Source organism: Electrona antarctica (assembly GCF_951216825.1).
Source record: "Electrona antarctica genome assembly, chromosome: 3".
NCBI classification, from domain to species: Eukaryota; Metazoa; Chordata; class Actinopteri; order Myctophiformes; family Myctophidae; genus Electrona; species Electrona antarctica.
Genome location: NC_136808.1, coordinates 51,161,599 through 51,180,222, shown reverse-complemented (window position 1 = coordinate 51,180,222; position 18,624 = coordinate 51,161,599). Strand labels below are relative to the sequence as shown.

The following is an 18,624-nucleotide window of genomic DNA, read 5'->3' as shown; positions in this document are numbered from 1 at the left end:
TGAAATCAAATTGTCTCCAAAACAATGATATAAATAGTAGTTGAAGTTTTTCATATAACCACGTGAACCCTAGCGTCTCTATTCTGGAACATGTTATAATAGGGAAGCATTCTATTTCTGCCAACATAGTTTTCAGCAAAAATAGCAGAAGCCCAGAATGCGTAGCCTGGCTAATAAGCCAGACTCAAATCACACTGTCGTGTGGTATTTGAGTCTGGAGATGCTGTGTATGGATCTTGTTTCCCGGGGGGCGGGTTCAAACATTTTCTCTTTGACGCAATTGGTCAGAGCTACTGTCAGTCAAAGTTCTCAAACATTGACCGTCACTGTACCAAAGCCCGCCCATATTGCAAACCGTGTCCCGATTGGCCACACCAGTTCTCTGGTGTAGGAAATGGGCGTACAATTGAGCCTCTCCAGACCGTAATCCGCCGGCAGGCAATTTTTTTTTTGCCAACGGCTGATTCGGTCTGGCTTATTAGCCAGGCTACAGAATGCGTGCGTTTGCAGATCGGCTATTCTTGCTATTGACGAGCAACAAAGTATATAATGTAGGATTTAGGTGTTTAAGAAAGAATAAACAACAATTGGAATGATTGGCTGTAATTCCATGTGACAATAGTTCTCAAACCTTAGAAAAGCACCATACAGTAAAAACACCACCACTATGATTACTACCGTACAAGCCAGAAAACACCACTGTTTGTTAGAGATAAGCAGCATTCTTTCCCAGCGTGTATCTCTGGCTGTGGATAAGCAGGCAGAGCGAGTATGTCTTGCTCTCATGTTGTACTGTAGTGTAGACAGACAAAGGGATTTTATTTCAGTCAAATCACCTCTCTAAAATTAGTTGGAATGCAACCCTACATTACTCTTGGTAATTAGGAATGGCTGCTTAGTACTCCACCCTAACATTATCCTCATACAGTACTTACAGTAGGTACAGCATAGGCATGCATACAAATACCATTGTTAACCCATTTTGGCTACATTACTCTTGGTAATTAGGAATGGCTGCTTAGTACTCCACCCTAACATTATCCTCATACAGTACTTACAGTAGGTACAGCATAGGCATGCATACAAATACCATTGTTAACCCATTTTGGCCTGACCTCGAAATAAATATAAATAAATATGTTCACGATTTTTCAAAAATAGCAGATCTACAAGCTCGTAGCGCGCCACTTGGTGGCCAAAGCGTGACAGCCAAAAACGTTGAAAACCCGTGAGATAGAACACTAAACACAGGTGATTTTCACCGGACAATTATATTTTTGTAATTTTCATAATGTTGCTGATGTCTGAGGTGGGTGGGTCTTTTAGTACAGGTGTTTTTTTAATATTTAAAATAATATGCACGTTTTTAACCGATTTTGCCCCCTATGATAGGGCTTTTTTTCCCCTTTTTTGTGAAAGGTTATGATGAAATATTAAAGAAGAGTACCTCAAGTTGCTGTACTTCAATATATTTTGATGAGAAACATTTAGTGTTACTATAGGGTTACTCAAATCAGTAACTATTACCAAGCAAATAAATATGGTAATATTCTAACTTAAATACAGTATGTGTGTGTTCCTTTGGGTGGAGCCCATGGTTTCCGTTCGGTTTGAGAACGCTCTGCGTTTGATATTCCAGTGTCCTGTAGAGAGGGATGGGCTGGGCCAGGGGGAGGTCAGGCTGGGGTCAGGCGGCCAGCTCTAGTGCAATGTTTCCAAAACAATGTAACTTTAGACATGTTCTAATAAATAAATAAAATTGATTGCGATGCAACACGTTGAGCTTGTAGTTCATAGCGCGGCACTCGGTGCCGCGCTATGAGCTTGTAGATCTGCTATTTTTCAATAGCTAAAGTATAACATAATGCTTTAAAACACCAAAAGGGGTTCCCGCCCCAAAATGGGTTAAGGAAGCACAAAATGCATTTTCTGATGATTGGGATACAAATTTTCAGACTCACAATGTTATTCAATCAGGAGAGAGAACTTCCATAGTATATACAGGATAAACAAGTGACATTCAAAGTGAATTTAGCTCAATGGTAAAATGGTAAAAGTTTCAGCACTCGCGCAGGAAACCAGGTGAGAGCCATATTTAGAACAGAAAATGTCTTTATTAGAGTATTTGAGTAATTTCATTGTGTGTACTATATTGAAGGACATTTCTTGATTACACATGTTGTGCAGCTTAGAGTGTGACTGAGTTAACAGAGCAATTAAGAATTCAGCCTATTGGAGTAGAAGCCAGCAAGCCAGTTAATTCAGTGTGCATTATCAGCAGCTGTGTCCAGCAGGTTTGTAGTTAGTTCAGAGCTGGAAGCCTGAGAGCAGCTACAGTTTTTTGACCCACTTTGGAAATACTAACGTTGGAAATATTAAGCCACTTCAGAAACCATACTAGGACATTTAAGAATCGTTTTTGAACACCTTTTTTTGTATCACATGTTTGTTGTTTTGTACACCTTTTTGTCAAGTAAAAAGTTAAACTACAAGCAATGTGGACGTGGATTATTTTTTGGAGTCAAGCTTACTGCTTCACAGGCTTTGGAACTCACACCAGGTTCAAATGCGGGGTAGAAGGTGAAAGTTACATAGGGCCGCTTTAAGTGGTTAATTCATGGTGGATTTTTCATGTAAGTTTGGGTCCCGGGGAGAGACCAAATGTATCTTTTGGATGTCAGCTGAAAGAGTTTGTGAAACAATGATCTGTGTTCCCCCACAGGGTTCTGGGTTTTGGGTAGATGAGAACAGTTAGTGTTCATTTTCGGGCCCGTTGACAACTCTAGTATTCGCCGGCTGCCGGGCGCGGCTGCACTAATAACTTTGGGGTGTAGAGTTTAAAAGGACAGGTATGATGCGATGTCACGAAGGCATGACCATATATGGGGCCTGACTGGCGGGAAATGCACGCGACCTGTGGTCGCAATAAGAAAATCTATTATGATTTGTTTGTGTCGATTTCATTGATATAAAGGATTTTAAAACTAAATGCTTCTCAATCGATTCAATTACACTATTTTGAGGTGTAATCAGTCTGGTGTCAGAGGCACCTGCCCGTGGGGTGCATTTAAGCAATAAGCCACGAGAGGTCTCAGGTTACCGGGTATTTTACAATGGCTGGGAGATGTAGGCAGACCCGACACGGAGCGGAGGGTCTTCTACCCCCCAGCCATTGTAAAATACCCGGTAAGCTGGGGCCTCGTGTGGCTTATTGCTTTTCTAAAACGGTTACAAACATATAGCAATATTAACCTAATACAACTATTAAATTCACAAAAGTAGCTACGCTTTGCGCCACCAGAGAGAGCCACATCACTTCCTTGTTTTGCTCCGCAAGTAGGCTATGTGACGGGAGAATAGCGCTTGATGTCTTTACGGGGCTGCCTGGAGCCACACATTCACAGTCATATGAGCCGGGCGGTGGTTAGACGCCCACACGGCATGGGTTTGTAAGGTAATCAAGCGCTCCCCTTCCCCAGTACAGCTACAGAGATGCGGAATCAGGTGCGAATGATATAAAGTGATTGAAGGTGTGGGTTATCGGTGAAATTTACACCGGTCACTTGACGGTAACCAGCCAATCAGAATCAAGTATTGGGACTAACCGTTTTAGAAACATTGATTAGACATACCAACAGTCCTACAGTCATTAGTCTGACAACACCGTCGCTCCTGACTGCGCTACAGGTTAAAACTAACCTATGCTGTGGGTTTAAAATCACCCGTGGCTCCGACATGTGCTACGGGTTAAAACTAACCCGTGGCGGGTTAAATATCACCGTGCCGTCAGCGGTTAGGTTAGGGTTTTGGGTATAGGGTCTCGGAACCTTGACTGTAGGACTGTTGGTATGTATAACAAAACACATGGACACGCAAGTAGTACAGGAAAGGTGCAATGTGGGGCACTGGGCAAGTGTGGTTGGCTCGATGGCACAGACGCCTTGGGAAATGTAGGCCCCTCCCACTGATTTAGCTAGCCAATTACAATGTCACGTCACCCCTGTGATCATGTGTAAGTTTAAAAAATCCGCATTTGCGGTGCCCCCTATGGATGAAAATGGGATTGCTTTGGGCTCTCCGTGAATTAAATTTGTGGTGGATTGGACATTCTGTTGGTGATTTGTGTAATTTTTTTGTAAAACAGGCCCCTCCCACTAACTTTGGACGCCGATTACAGCCGAACGATAATATGGACTATGGAAATTCTGCCTGTGGTGTTTTAATCACAGGTCCAGAGATCGTGTGTACCGTTTTTTGTGAGATCTGCACAAAAGCTGTAGGTGGAAGAGCAAAAAGTGTGTTTTGAAGAAAAGTCAAAACGGCGGAAAATCTATCCTTATGCAATCAAAGCAAAGCAAAAGCAAAGTTACTATATTTACCCAGGGTAACTGGACTAAGCATCAGATATTTGTTTACAGCCAGGCCCTGCTCATAGAACATTTCATGGTAGTGGTTCAATGCCTTGCTCAAGGGCACTTCAGCGGTGGTAATTTTAACGTGCCGGTCCGGGGATACGAACTGGCGACCTTCCGGTATCAAGACCGCTCCCCAAACCGTTCGGCCACCGCTGCCAGATGCGCCATGACCCTGGAATGACCCTGGAATGACCCTGGAATCCAGGGAAAGTGACATTTTGATTTTACAACCTACGGTTCAAGAGTTAAGGCGACATGTAAAGTGAGCTGTTATAGTGCCACCAAGACGCCGACTAATGTAATTATTTATTACATTAATTTAAATAATTATTATGAACCTCCGCTCCAAGTGTTGTGACTGTAGCTCCGACGGTTTCTGAGAGAAAAATACTTGTTTTTGCATTTTCCCATGTAAGTGGATGGTAATTATAATGCACTTATAAATTAATTATTAAGCAATAATTTGTTAAAGTGAAAAAAGGGCTTTGTTAAGACCTCCGTAATATTATGGTCAATGCCTGTGTGAAAAGTCAGAGCGATTGGTGCAGGCAGTGAGGAGATACGGCAGTGTTTCATTCACTCACTCAGACATTGAGTGAATTATAGTATGATATGATGAGCAAGATTAAGTCTTCTAAATATCGTTTTTTTATATGTTTTCGGTTCCCAGCCCTAGTTGGTCCCATACTCAATGGGTCTGCATACCATTGCCACGTGGCTGTAGTGTAGCTCTGAACTGATCCATCAGCATGTAACCACAGGCAACACCCATGAACACTGAACTGAACACTGAACTGCTCCATCAGCATGTAACCACAGGCAACACCCATGAACACTGAACTGAACACTGAACTGAACACTGAACTGCTCCATCAGCATGTAACCACAGGCAACACCCATGAACACTGAACTGAACACTGAACACTGAACTGAACACTGAACTGAACAATGAACTGCTCCATCAGCATGTAACCACAGGCAACACCCATGAACACTGAACTGAACACTGAACTGCTCCATCAGCATGTAAAGCAAAGCAAAGTTCTTTGTTTACCCAGGGTGAATGGACTAAGCTTGAGATGCTTGTTTACAGCCACACCCTGCTCATAGAACATTTCATGGTAGGGGTTCAATGCCTTGCTCAAGGGCACTTCAGCGGTGGTAATTTTAACGTGCCGGTCCGGGGATTCGAACTGGCGACCTTCCGATTACAAGGCGCAAACCGTTCGGCCACCGCTGCCCCACCATGTAACCACAGGCAACACCCATGAACACTGAACTGAACACTGAACTGCTCCATCAGCATGTAACCACAGGCAACACCCATTCAGAATGCATGCACTGGTTCAACCACAATTATGGCTGATGGCATTCCTTTGCCACAGAGCCCACTCCATAGGATTTAGTTTTGTATTATTTGTAATGGTGAGAAGTGGCATGTTGTGCAGGTTGTGCTGCAATTATGTATGAAGAAGACAGGACTTGCTGCCCATACTGTACTATAGTGTAATGCATGATTCTAATGTTATTCTGGTGTGAGGGTTCTTTTTTTACCTGGAAGGTGTGGCTAACGTCATAATTGCAAATAGCTTCTTTTGCCAGATGTGACTAATGTGAAACACATGCTGTCTATTCAATAATTGTATAGGACAGTCGGTGGTGACTCACTGTGAACTTCCACCCTGGTTAAACCACTAAGAAGGTCACGCTACAGACCCTACGTTATCTTTGCAGTGGACTAACTGCGAATAGCTATAAGTGATCTAGTGGAATGTTCAAATGTAGACATGCTGACTAGATTAATGCAAAGCCATTGCATTTACAGTGAATGGTAAAAAAGGCAGCACTATTGGAACCATCTGGTATAGAAGTCTGTGTGGGTTAATGAAAAGGTACCACATGCTGTCATAGCCAAGTTCACGCTCAGCGCTCCAACTATATTGTCCCAGACAGAATCCTATGACTTCACCATCTTAGTCTGACAGGATGGAAAGTCAGCTGTGGGCAGACGGAACCAACCCACAGAACGGCTGTAAAAAATACATTGCGCGTGCGGGAGCACGGCGTGTGCAAGGGCACAAACGCACGCATGCACATCTGTTTAGAAAGACTGACTGTGACTGAATGAGAAGTAGAGAATCTGAGACAGTCTGAGGCAATGATTAGTTTATTTTTAAACACTGGCTTATACGAATAAATCAGTGAGCTGTTATTAATGTTTAACCATTTAAACAAATAATGACTACCAACTGAACTCTGTACTGCACCCATTGTCAACCGTGTTTTAACAGTACTAATGATAGTTTGCTTTTTGAGTGGTGCAACCACTCCCTTACGGAGCTACTGTATGTGTGTGGGTGGCTGGCTGGCTGGGTGGGTGCGTCTGAGCACGAAAACAGCATGGTTGTTTTTCACCACCTGTGCGCAACCTAACACACACACACACACACAAACACACATATTAACTGTATATATGGTGATTTCGGGTGTGCCAGTACAGTACAGCGACAGTACAGTGACAGTACAGTACAGTAGAGGGACTCCCACACGGTAACTGTCATTTCTCAACCGTTTCGGACGCGGGGCGGCTTGCCGGAATCGGGCCGGCAGTGCACCCTGGGTGCGTTCCTGTGGGTCTGGAACTACCTGCCCCCCACCCACCCCCACACGGAGTTGCACCACTCACTTCACACGGGTGTGATTTTTTTTTACAGTGCAGGTTCATTTTCACACTCTCCGAGTTAAATGAACCCTCCAGATTGTACTGTGTGTGAAAACACTTTTCAAAAGAATGATGCATCCTCTGTGTTCTGCACTGCAGCAGTAGCCTCATTCCATACAGCAGGGGTGGGCAACTTTGACGATGGAGAGGGCCACTATATTTCCACACTCACTCCCTAGGGCCATATATTGCTGTCGTAGCAAAAATAGCCGATCTACAAGCTCAAAACGCGTCGCTTTTGAGCTTGTAGATCGGCTATTTTTGCTATATTCGAATTGAAATCTTGAATCTTTGCTATTTTTGAATTGGAATCCTGAAAATTAACATTTAATATGTCATTTCAAATGCCTTTAATTATACTTGTGTTGAGCAATGAGCTACTAATTTAGACTGAAGTAATTAAAGCGGGTCATGTTTGCATGTTGTGGAATTGTAAACAGCTGAAACCAATATTATCTCAGTATTCACATTAAGTGAAGGTGGGGGCCGCATGTGGCCCCCGGGCCACCAGTTGCCCACCCCTGCCATACAGGATACAGGTAGGCAGCCTATCTGAAAGTAATAGCATGCTATCAGATTCCAGTAAGACAGAGGAATTTCAGGGATGTGAAATATGTAGTTGTTACACCTGGTGTCCCGGAGAATCAAATCAAAACATACACACAAAACACAGCACGTCGCACACACTCACCTCACACATCATCATCTCATATAATCTATTGATAATTAATACTCAAGTCAACTTTGAGAACGACATTTGGCATTCTCAATGGCGTCTTATCCTGATCACACTATACTACCAGATACCGAGTCAATATCAAGCCAGACAGCACATTGACTCACTGTGTACTTGACATTACTGCTGACCATTTTCCAAAGCACATTGTGGTCTCAGTTTGTTTGATTTTCAATACACCACACTACTACTACACTACTGGTCTGAAGCTCTAAATAGACACATTTAGGCCTGACTTCGAAATTTAAAAAAATGCCTTTTTAAAATGTATTTTTTTCTGAAAAACCTCATGTTTCTATATCAGTGGTTCTCAATATTTCATGTCAAGGACCCCAAAAATTATATGCAATATGCCGCCGACCCCCATCTGAAAATATGTTGTTCCAGGGACACCCCAGAAGCAAAGATTTTAGAGGCACATTTTCACGATTTTTCAAAAATAGCAGACCTACAAGCTCCTAGCGCGCGCCATGAGCTTGTAGATCTGCTATTTTTCAATAGCTAAAGCATAACATAATGCTAACACCAAAAGGGGTTCCCACCCAAAATGGGTTAATTAATCTCCAACCAATGACATGATGTCTGCCAGTATACTGTGCTTACATAGCCTGAGGCTATCAGAAAACAATAGGAAGCTGACGACGTAAGGAAAACAGTGGGAGTGCTGGGAATGACACGGTGTAGCTCCAGCAAGCCACAGTAATTACAGACCGGACTGAAGAAAACCAGGAAGGAACTTTCTGCCCCCCCCCCGATAAGCAGGCAGCATGCAGGCCTCGGAAAACAGTCCAGTCCAGTGGACGTCCAGCCCTTCAGCGGGCCCCTGGACACCATAGTTAGTATCTCACATCTCTGAAATATGGCTGCTTTTTATCAAGTATCATCAGTGCCAAAGCAAAAGAGGTCAAAAGCAGTGTTATCTGACTTGCCCTAAAATAAAAGCCTGGGTACAGAGGCTAGGCTAGCCACAATAAATGTCAGTTGTTAAAAAAAACCTTAAACAATAAATAAATAAACGATGAAGATTGAAGGTTGTTAATCCACATGTTGGCTTCTGAAGACACCAGCCAGTCATCAGCAGGTCCATTTGACCCCACAGGCCGCATGCTCGCCACATGTCCTCTTTGGACCAAGGTTTGTCTGGACACACTTCAGAGACTTCGGACACACAGAATTACGACTCCCTGGTTATTCAGAGTCAGACATAAATAATCCACTTAACCAAATATTTGGATCGTGCACAGTCACACATTCTTTGCCTCATTTGTTACAGTGAGGAAGTAGTTCAACCAAACTGCTTATCCGTCACAGTGTGTGGCGAACAGATAAAATGAAGAATACTATCATCACACAAGACTTCTGGCTGAATGAAATATGTGCAACTGGCGTAAAGCGCACGTGCAACTCTAAATGTAGCATTGCAAATAAGTGATGGAAAAAACTGGAAAGCATTGGCAAAATCTCAAACAGGACCTGTTAAGTGTTATGTTGCATTGACCATGGAGTGAGTGACCGTGGCTCAGGAGGCAGAGCTGCCATCTGGGAGCCAGAGGGTTCCCGGTTTGGCCCGTGTCTATAAAGCGTCCTTGAGCAAGGCACTGAACTGCTAACTGCTCTCAGCCTTGCATGGTTGCCTCATTGGTTTGTGAATGGGTGAATGTAAACACACATTTTAAAGGTATATTCAGTGATTTGACTTAATCTAAATATCACTTATTTTTTCTTTTTTTCTGGATAATCGTCCCTACTATAGAGTGTGCTGACCATATAATGAGTTCCTCCCTGTCCCCAGTGAGCCCCTGGGGTCAAAAAACCCGTTTCAGTTTTGGTGGCGGGTGGCAAAGCCTTCATCCAATCAGGATGAGAGAGGCCTTCCTCCAATCATGATCGAGTGGGGGCGGACCTTGGTGCACATGCTGTTGGCCTGTTGCACTTCCCCCCACTGTAGAGCGTGCATGTGCACATTTTGTTACCGGGGCGGACTGGGTGGTTTTCCAAATCACTCAAATCACTGAATGCTCCTTTAAAGCATTTTGTATCAAATGTGCTACAGAAATGATTTACTTTTTATTATTATTGGGAGCCACTATATTATAAGTATCAACACATTCTGTCTGTGTCTCTGTAACCCTGTCGGCACATCCTGTGACCCACCGCATGGTCCCAAGAAATACTGTTTTTGATGACAGGTTGTGCTACTGCAAGGCACACTGCAGAGCCCATGAGCCCTGCAGGGAAGCCATTCTCAGAATAGACAAAGTGTCATGTTCTGTTCCAGAGGAAAACAGCACATGACACTGAGGGCTATGATAGGAACCTTTAACAAGACTATAACAGCAAACATAGTTTTCAGCTCTATGACTTCTGGTCCATCTTCACTATTGGAGACCAACACGAACCATAGTTTTTACTCATCAAACTAATGGTTACACATTGTGGTAATATGTGTATGGCTAAGCTTTGGTTGAAAGTTGACATGTCTCTATAATCCTTGGCAGGTAATAAAATGATTGTGGTGTTAACTTGTAAGACAGACATTCAAACTACATTTACTACATACATACATACATACATACATACATACATACACATAAATCTCTGTGGCTCAGCTCAGTTTTGCAAAGCTCCCATCAGCTGTGTGACATGTAGGACTACAGCACAATGGGCCTAAGCACACTCTGCGCGGAGAGAAGAAGCTGTATTTTACGTCATTTCCGAGTTTTTAGACAGCTGGTGGATGGAAAAGAAGCTCCACCCCCGCGGCTGACTGCCACGGAGGAGAGCGTTTCCGGGAATCTGTCCGTCGCGGCAGTCAGCCACGGGGGTGGAGCTTCTTTTCCATCCACCAGCTGTCTAAAACTCCGGAAAGACGTCGTCAGTCAGCTTCCTTTGGCCGCGGAAGCGTTCGTTATCAGTAAAGCAACATCCTGCTGCAAATTCAAAACGGTGGTCGTTGAGTGATATAAAACGAGCACTTCCAAATTCCAACACATTTTTATTAAACAAAAACTTTACAGATTGAAAGAGGATAATCCAAGCTTTTCGTACAGCTGCAATGTTGGCAAGTTTGACGTTGTTTAATACAATTAAAGAGGCCCTTTCTGTTTGGATGAATGGGCTGTCAATGGCAAGTTGTACCCTTAGAGTATAAATATAATAGAGTCGTCACCGAGAGGAAACCCTGAGGTGAAAAAGACATAGTGGCCGAATTTGGTATTGCAGCATTATCCATTGCGCACGTTCAGGCATGGGCCGATAACACGTGAACGCTATGTTTCATACGTGAACGCTATGTTTCATACGTGAACGCTACGTTTCATACGTGAACGCTATGTTTCATACGTGAACGCTATGTTTCATACGTGAGCGCTATGTTTCATACGTGAACGCTATGTTTCATACGTGAACGCTATGTTTCATACGTGAGCGCTATGTTTCGTACGTGAACGCTATGTTTCATACGTGAGTGAACGCCATGTTTCATACGTGAACGCTATGTTTCATACGTGAACGCTATGTTTCATACGTGAGCGCTATATTTCATACGTGAGCGCTGTTTCATACGTGAGCGCTATGTTTCATACGTGAACGCTATGTTTCATACGTGAGCGCTATGTTTCATACGTGAGCGCTATGTTTCATACGTGAACGCTATGTTTCATACGTGAACGCTATGTTTCATACGTGAGCGCTATGTTTCATACGTGAACGCTATGTTTCATACGTGAGCGCTATGTTTCATACGTGAGCGCTATGTTTCATACGTGAACGCTACGTTTCATACGTGAACGCTATGTTTCATACGTGAACGCTTGCAATGATAGTCAACAGCCCAGCGCATTCACGTCTGGCCCATAAGCAATCCCAGAATGCACTGTTTCCAACCCGGAAGAACGCCTCATGCGCTGGGTTAGGGTTAGGGTGTCACATGCGCTGGGTGAGCAACTCAATGCAAGTGGATGGGAGGAGAAATCCGGTGACGTCTCTATAGAGGGTATGCGCGTGACATCATCATCAAACCCGGAAGTTATGCGGGAATGCCTAATGAGTGGCAAAAAACTACTTTCTGGCCTTGACAACCCATACATTCAAACAGAAAAGTCCTATCTGATTGCATTAAACAACATTAAACAATGTTAAACTCACTTTTCCTGTTGCTTTGCCACTCGATTTGCCACTCGATGTGCCATTCACTTTAAGCATGCGCATACTCTCTATTCATATATACTCTAAGGTTGCACCTAGTTAGCACCTTGCAACAAAAATAAACATATTACCATTATTTTCATTTCTAACATGAATTTGATCCCTGAAAGTGCTATAATGTACATGGACAATTCTTTAATAAGTGGCCAATGAAAAATCTATTAGGCTCACAGAAGTAACAAAATAAAATGCGTCATAATTAGTAAATTATACAGTTTGTCTAATTTGTGTAATAATTCCATGGCATGCCATTTGAATTGACTGTATGATTGACGACGACCAGTAAGGATCAGTGAATGCAGAGTTCTAACGCTATCACAGGGTTCCAAACTAATGCCAGCACAACAATTTGTGTAGGCCAACTTTTACATTTTCTGTCCACAAACAAAATGTTATTTTGATACACTGTCTAGCTACAATAGGCCTGCCTGAAGTGCCTGCCTGAAGTGCCCTTGAGCAAGGCATTGAACCACTACCATGAAATGTTCTATGAGCAGGGCCTGGCTGGAAACAAGTTCTTGAGCTTAGCCCAGATACCCTGGGTAAATATAGTAACTTTGCTTTGCCTACTAAAAGGGAAGTTATAACAGCCTCTTTTTACACAGCTGCAGATCTGTTGTATGGCTGATTTCACTGTGTGCAGCCAGCTACAGTAGGAAGGAAATATGCTGCAGAAAAGGAAGAAGAAAGTTGACAACCTCTCTCTGGGAATATTGAGTGCTAACCTTCACAACCATAACATTCAACACTTTCCATTGTCTTTGTCCACAGCTTTTTCCCACAAGCCATAATAAAGAGATGCTACTCTCGCTGAATATGTTGTTAGCGATCTTATAGTTGATATAGGCCAGGGGTGCCCACACTTTTTGACTTGAGAGCTACTTTCAAAATGACCAGCTCAACAAGATCTACCCAATGAAAACATTATAATACCATTGCTGAAAATGGCTTTGGAATAGCGGCGCTGGCATTACATTTAAGACAAATGCACTTGGAATGGGAAAGGGGATAAATGGAATAGGTACTGTAGGCCTAGAGTTTTTTTGTATTTAATTTATAATCTACCCAGATTTGTGCACAGCAACTCTCTTGAAAACAAAGTATTGCATTATGGGTTTGAGCTGACAGGCCCTTTTTTATGTCAGTCAATCAATCAAGTCAACAGATGCCAAAAAATATATATTTAAATTAAATATTCTTTGTCATGTGATCTACCTGCACAGCCTTTGTGATCTACTGTAGCAGGAAGTCTCATAGAAATATCAAATAGAATGGCAGGTGTTGGACAATAAATTTAAAAGAAAAGTAATGTCTGTTAACAAGCTATATACTTTCAGTGTACCATCAGCTTCAGTTCAGCTCACAACTTCTAAGAGACTGATATATTTTGTTGATCTCAGCTCAATTTCTTCAATTTTCAAAAGTATGTACAGGGGACAGTAATATGATGTCAATTCAAGGTCAAGATCATGACGTAGGCCTACATATGGGTACATAATTAGAGGGACCTGTGCCACATTCTGGAATGCTGTTTCTATCTATACCCACTATTCTAAAATTAAGCTACAGCCTAACCACTTACTGCAAACTAAAAACAAGAGACTGGCAGAGACATTTGCAGTTGTGTAAGTTACTGCAGTGATTAGCCACAGACATCAGCATAGTATGGCTGAAGACCTTCAGTAAGGAAAGATTTGAAACAGTTAGGTATCAAATAATAAACAATTTTAGACATGTTGTAGTTACCTTTAGACCTATACTTCCGATGGAAGGCTACATTAATGTTTATGTTTATTGTAGTCTGTGTTTCAGGTAGTCAGGCCTTAAACATTACACTTCAGAATTGTAAGCATCTAGCTCTTAGTAGTAGCCTACCTACTATTTTAAGACTATAGGGGTAAGGAGTTGGACTAAAAAGTGCTGTCTTACCCTACCCCCTTAGACAGCACTTTTTAGACTTAGATAGCATTTGATACAATAAGTGCATTGTATGTAGTCATAGCACTTCATAGTATATATGTACAGCATAGTATAGTATATATGTATAGTTTATATGTACAGTGTCATTATATAGATATGTTCTAGCTACGTTCTTAGCTTACGCATGTTTCTTGATAAATACTTTTTATATATGCGATATATTCCCATGCTTTTTGTTCTTGCTTAATGTAAGTCGCTCTGGATTAAGAGCGTCTGCTAAATGCCTAAATTGTAAATTGTAAATTGGACTAGGAGGAAAAAAGTAATTCACAGTTATATGAAACATGTTCATGTTCTGAAAATAAGTCTCAATATTTGTCAACAACAACAAAACAGACCATAAACGTGTGTTAAATGAGTGGATAATGGGCCAGAAGAGAATAAAGTAAGATTGTTACGCAATAATGTTCACCTTGCATTTTCATGAACTTCACATGAACGACTCACAAAATTGCACATTCCAAAGGAAATTCCGGCAAGACATTCAAGAAAGAATGTGGTTGCAGTTGAATGTTATTGTTTGGGCATACTCTATTCTATTGGAATCTACAAACATTTGAAATCTTTCTTGGACCGTCTGTGACTGAGAGCGTTCCGGGAAGTGTTTAGATGTTAGTTACATGCTACTGTAGTTGTAGGAGGTGTTACACTCATGTACTGCCTAGAAGCAAGGTAGTGGATCACAGTATACTATCCAATTCTTAGAGCTGTCTAAGGACATGCCACACATTCAAGTCACAGAATGCACAGGAAATTACTCATTCAGGGGTGGAGGAGAGTTTCCTTCACACCCCCCTACCCGAACAAATCACAGATCTTCTTGTAATATTAACCTGCAGATTTCTCTATTTGATGTTCATGTTGTTGTTGTTTTTCAACCATAGAAGATGTTCTGATCTATTGTCTGACAGACAATGGAAGCATGATGCAGGGATTCACAAAAAGGAGTCATTCTTTTTTTTGTCAACCTAAGGTTTATAACCAGTTCATGCGTGTGGTTGGAGTCAGTGCACACACTGCACAGTGGTCATTATGTCACAATGGAGAATATGTCACTGAATTTCATCCATTATTCCTCCTCTCAGTGACCTGACAAACTAAAGTAAAGGCAGCTGCATTAGAGTCTTAAAGCACATACTGTCAACTAGCCCTGAAACATGACTGCTCGTGAAGTACGAGCGTCATGTGAACCATGGCTAACTGAATGTCAACCAGGTTTAGAAAAGTTAAACCAATTGAATTGAATTGAATTGAATTAATGAATTGATTACTAGCACAAGTCTTCCATCATTGCCTTAATTTAAGTTATCCTTCAATTGTAGGCTACTATTAATTCCATTCAAAAACTGGAATGGCTGCTTCAGATATAGACGTTACGGTTGATTAGAGAATTGACCAAAAAAAAGTGTTATCTGTGTTACATGTATTCAAAACAAAACAGCATGGTGCAGTGGCCGCTCTAACGTGGCTTTCACTGTTGGGAAAATGGCCAAGTCAAAGAAAGACACGAAACTTATCAGACGTGAAGATGAACAAATGTGATAATAAATAACCTTGCAAATTAAATACCACTAAAGTGTCCCCACAGTTAATTTCAGACCATGATCCACGGATTAATACAAGCAAACAAACAAACAAACAAACAAACAAGCAATTAAACCAACAATTATAGGAACCAAGCAAGGAATGGAAACTAGCCTACTTACTTCATTTGTTCAGCGAGAATGAAAATATATATGTAGGCTACAGTAACAGGGCAGGCTGAGGGCAGGGCAGCAATAATCCGTCCAATTTCTTTGCTCTTAGCGTGTCTCTGAAAGCACGTTTTGTTGTCAGTCATCCAGTGTGCTGTCGGACCTGCCTCTCTCTCACTGGGTTACTGAGGGCGGTGCTCAACATGACATCCAATCATAGAAACCACTCAAACCAGAGAGTGGAGAGTTGGAGAAACTGCCTCTAGAAACTTTAGAATACCTACATATTTAAAATGAAACATGTATTCTTCAACATGTCGGGGGAAAACACTGTAGGCTATGGTGATCATAAAGAAAGACGTACGTGATCGCACTTCGCAGCCTCACACACGATCTCTCATTCTCTCTCTCTCTCTCTCTCTCAAACGCACGCACGCACACACGCGCGCGCACACGCACACACACACACACACACACACACACACACACACCAGTCGACCACTAGCGGTAGGCTAGACTATAGACTCGAGCATATCCTAACTTTTGTGAATGTAGCCTACAGTACAGTCTACAGACTATATGTCAGGGGTGACAATTCAATCTAACCTGGCTAATTAAGCCAGACGCGAATCTGCCGTGTTGGCAAACAATAATTGCCTCCACGCGACAGTGTGATATGAGTCTGGCTGGCTTATTATTAGCCAGGCTAAATTAAATCATGCATAATCTGCATCATCGTTCTTTAATGTGTTCATATGCTCATTTCTATGGACCAATATGCTCTGCTCTGATAATCCTATGCATGCTGTGTGGTCTATGTTGTGTAGTCTTCCATGTCTCTGTTGTATTGTTACATCATCATGTGATCTGCCACAGACTAGTGACATATGGCAGTAATGGCACACAGTTTCCTAAATCAATCAATCAATCAATCAATCGATCGATTAATCAATCAATCAATCAATCAATCATATCACATGGATAACGTTTAATTTGAACAGAAAGCTGGAGCACCCTTGTGGTAAAAAAGAACCCAGTTCAATACCCCAGACGGAGCAGGGAAGTGAATGAGCAACACCCACTGTTGAAGTGTGTTGAACAAAATTGACACTGAACCATCAACTGAGCTGTTCAGTGACCAGCAGCAGTTTGTATAAACTGAAAAATGTCCCTCTTGAAAAATAAGTGGAAATTGTGTGACTTACCTTGGTTATATAAAGAATTTAAAAAGCAAAGAAGTGAGTCTTATCTCACTGAACTTCCTTAGCTTATTCCTCTCTCCCCTATAGCTGCAGCTGCTGCCAGAAACTAATCCCAGCATATAAAGGCAGCATTAACATTAATCTCAAAGCACATACACTGTCAACACCACACCTGTATTGCTGCTTGTGTGTCCCCAATCTCCCCCCATGCCAAGGCCATACCCCACTCATATTTACAGTATTAACAGTGGAAGCTGCCAAGCCGGTGGGGCCTGCATGAGAGAGAAAGATTGATTATAGCCTTCAGGCATGTAGCTGTGGATTAGAAACCTCAAACTGAAAGAGTTGATTAAATAGTAGCCTACAGGTGCAGGCACATAAGCAGTAGAGTTGCAACAAAAATGCTGCTTGCGCAACCCGGTTACAAACCGGTAGCTTCCAGACTTCATCTGGACAAAATCCAGATGTATGACAAGTTAACTCAGACAGACCTATTGGATATTCATGGATAATAAATACATAAAAAACAAAGGTATGGAATCTACTTAATTCATACGTTCAGAATAAATAGTCTTATTTCTAGAACCAGTCTTTTTCTTGTGTCAGTGTCAGTGTCTCCGTCACTCATTCAGTCTGATTCAGTAGGTGGATGGTGCAGTAATAGTATACAGTAACAGTGGACATGCCTCTACTATCTGGGGCGGTACTCAACATGTCGGGTGTCACAGCCCTGTCAGCCCCAGGGTTAGTGACATAATAAGGGAAAATTACCTTAAGTTGTGGCAAATCTGGAAAAAAAATGCTTACCACTAGCTTTCTTCACAGATTCATAAAGGTGTCTACTATCACAGAAAAATGTGTTCCAACCCAACTCCCTTGGGACACTTTGTGACAGTTGCTGAAAGTTGGGGTACCATTATCAACCAATATAAGGCAAATCATTCCAAATTTCATTATACTTTAAGTAGCATGTGACATGTCAAACTAGGGGGTTTTCATGATGCTGAATCCATTGCAAGCATTAGTTTTGCACGAAAAACACTCCTTTGCCTAAAAATGCCCATAGCCGTCATCACGTCAGCACATTTGGGCACATTTGGGCACATTTGGGCAAGTGGCTATGGCCGAATTTATCTCAAGGAGTGTTTATCGTGCAAAACTAATGCATGGAATGGATTCAGCATCATGAAAACCCCCTAGTTTGACATGTCACATGCTACTTAAAGTATAATGAAATTTGTAATTATTTGCCTTATATTGGTCAGCAGCTGTCACAAAGTTTCCCAAGGGAGTTGGGTTGGAACATTTATTTCTATGACAGTAGACACCTTTATGAACACATCTGTGAAGAAAGCTAGTGGTAAGCATTTTTTTTGCAGATTTGCCACAACTTAAGCTAACTTTACCTAACTAACAGCCTGGCAGGTAGTTTACTGGGGAAGTGGGTGGAGTTCACCTTCACCACCTATTGTTCCCACTCATTACCTGCCTGTCAGAGGAGTGAAAACAACATACGTTTAAGTGATAATTTCTCTGCTTCTTGTTTGAACTGAGTGTAGGGGTGGGTACCTATCTTCTTCAACTATTTGAGATTTTAATGTATGACATCTCTGTGTGTGTGTGTGTGTGTGTGTGTGTGTGTGTGTGTGTGTGTGTGTGTGTGTGTGTG

At 42.0% G+C, this 18,624-nt stretch overlaps 1 protein-coding gene across 9 annotated transcripts in view; it reads right to left on the bottom strand.

Moving 5' to 3' along the window:
- Positions 1–15,919, bottom strand: part of mical2a (microtubule associated monooxygenase, calponin and LIM domain containing 2a) — a 63,266-nt gene extending 47,347 nt beyond the window's left edge. For all 9 annotated transcript variants that reach the window (XM_079497242.1, XM_079497238.1, XM_079497240.1 and 6 more), the window contains exon 1: positions 15,766–15,919. The gene's annotated coding sequence lies outside the window, so the exon portion shown is untranslated. The remainder of the gene's footprint in view (positions 1–15,765) is intronic.
- Positions 15,920–18,624: the final 2,705 nt, after the last annotated feature.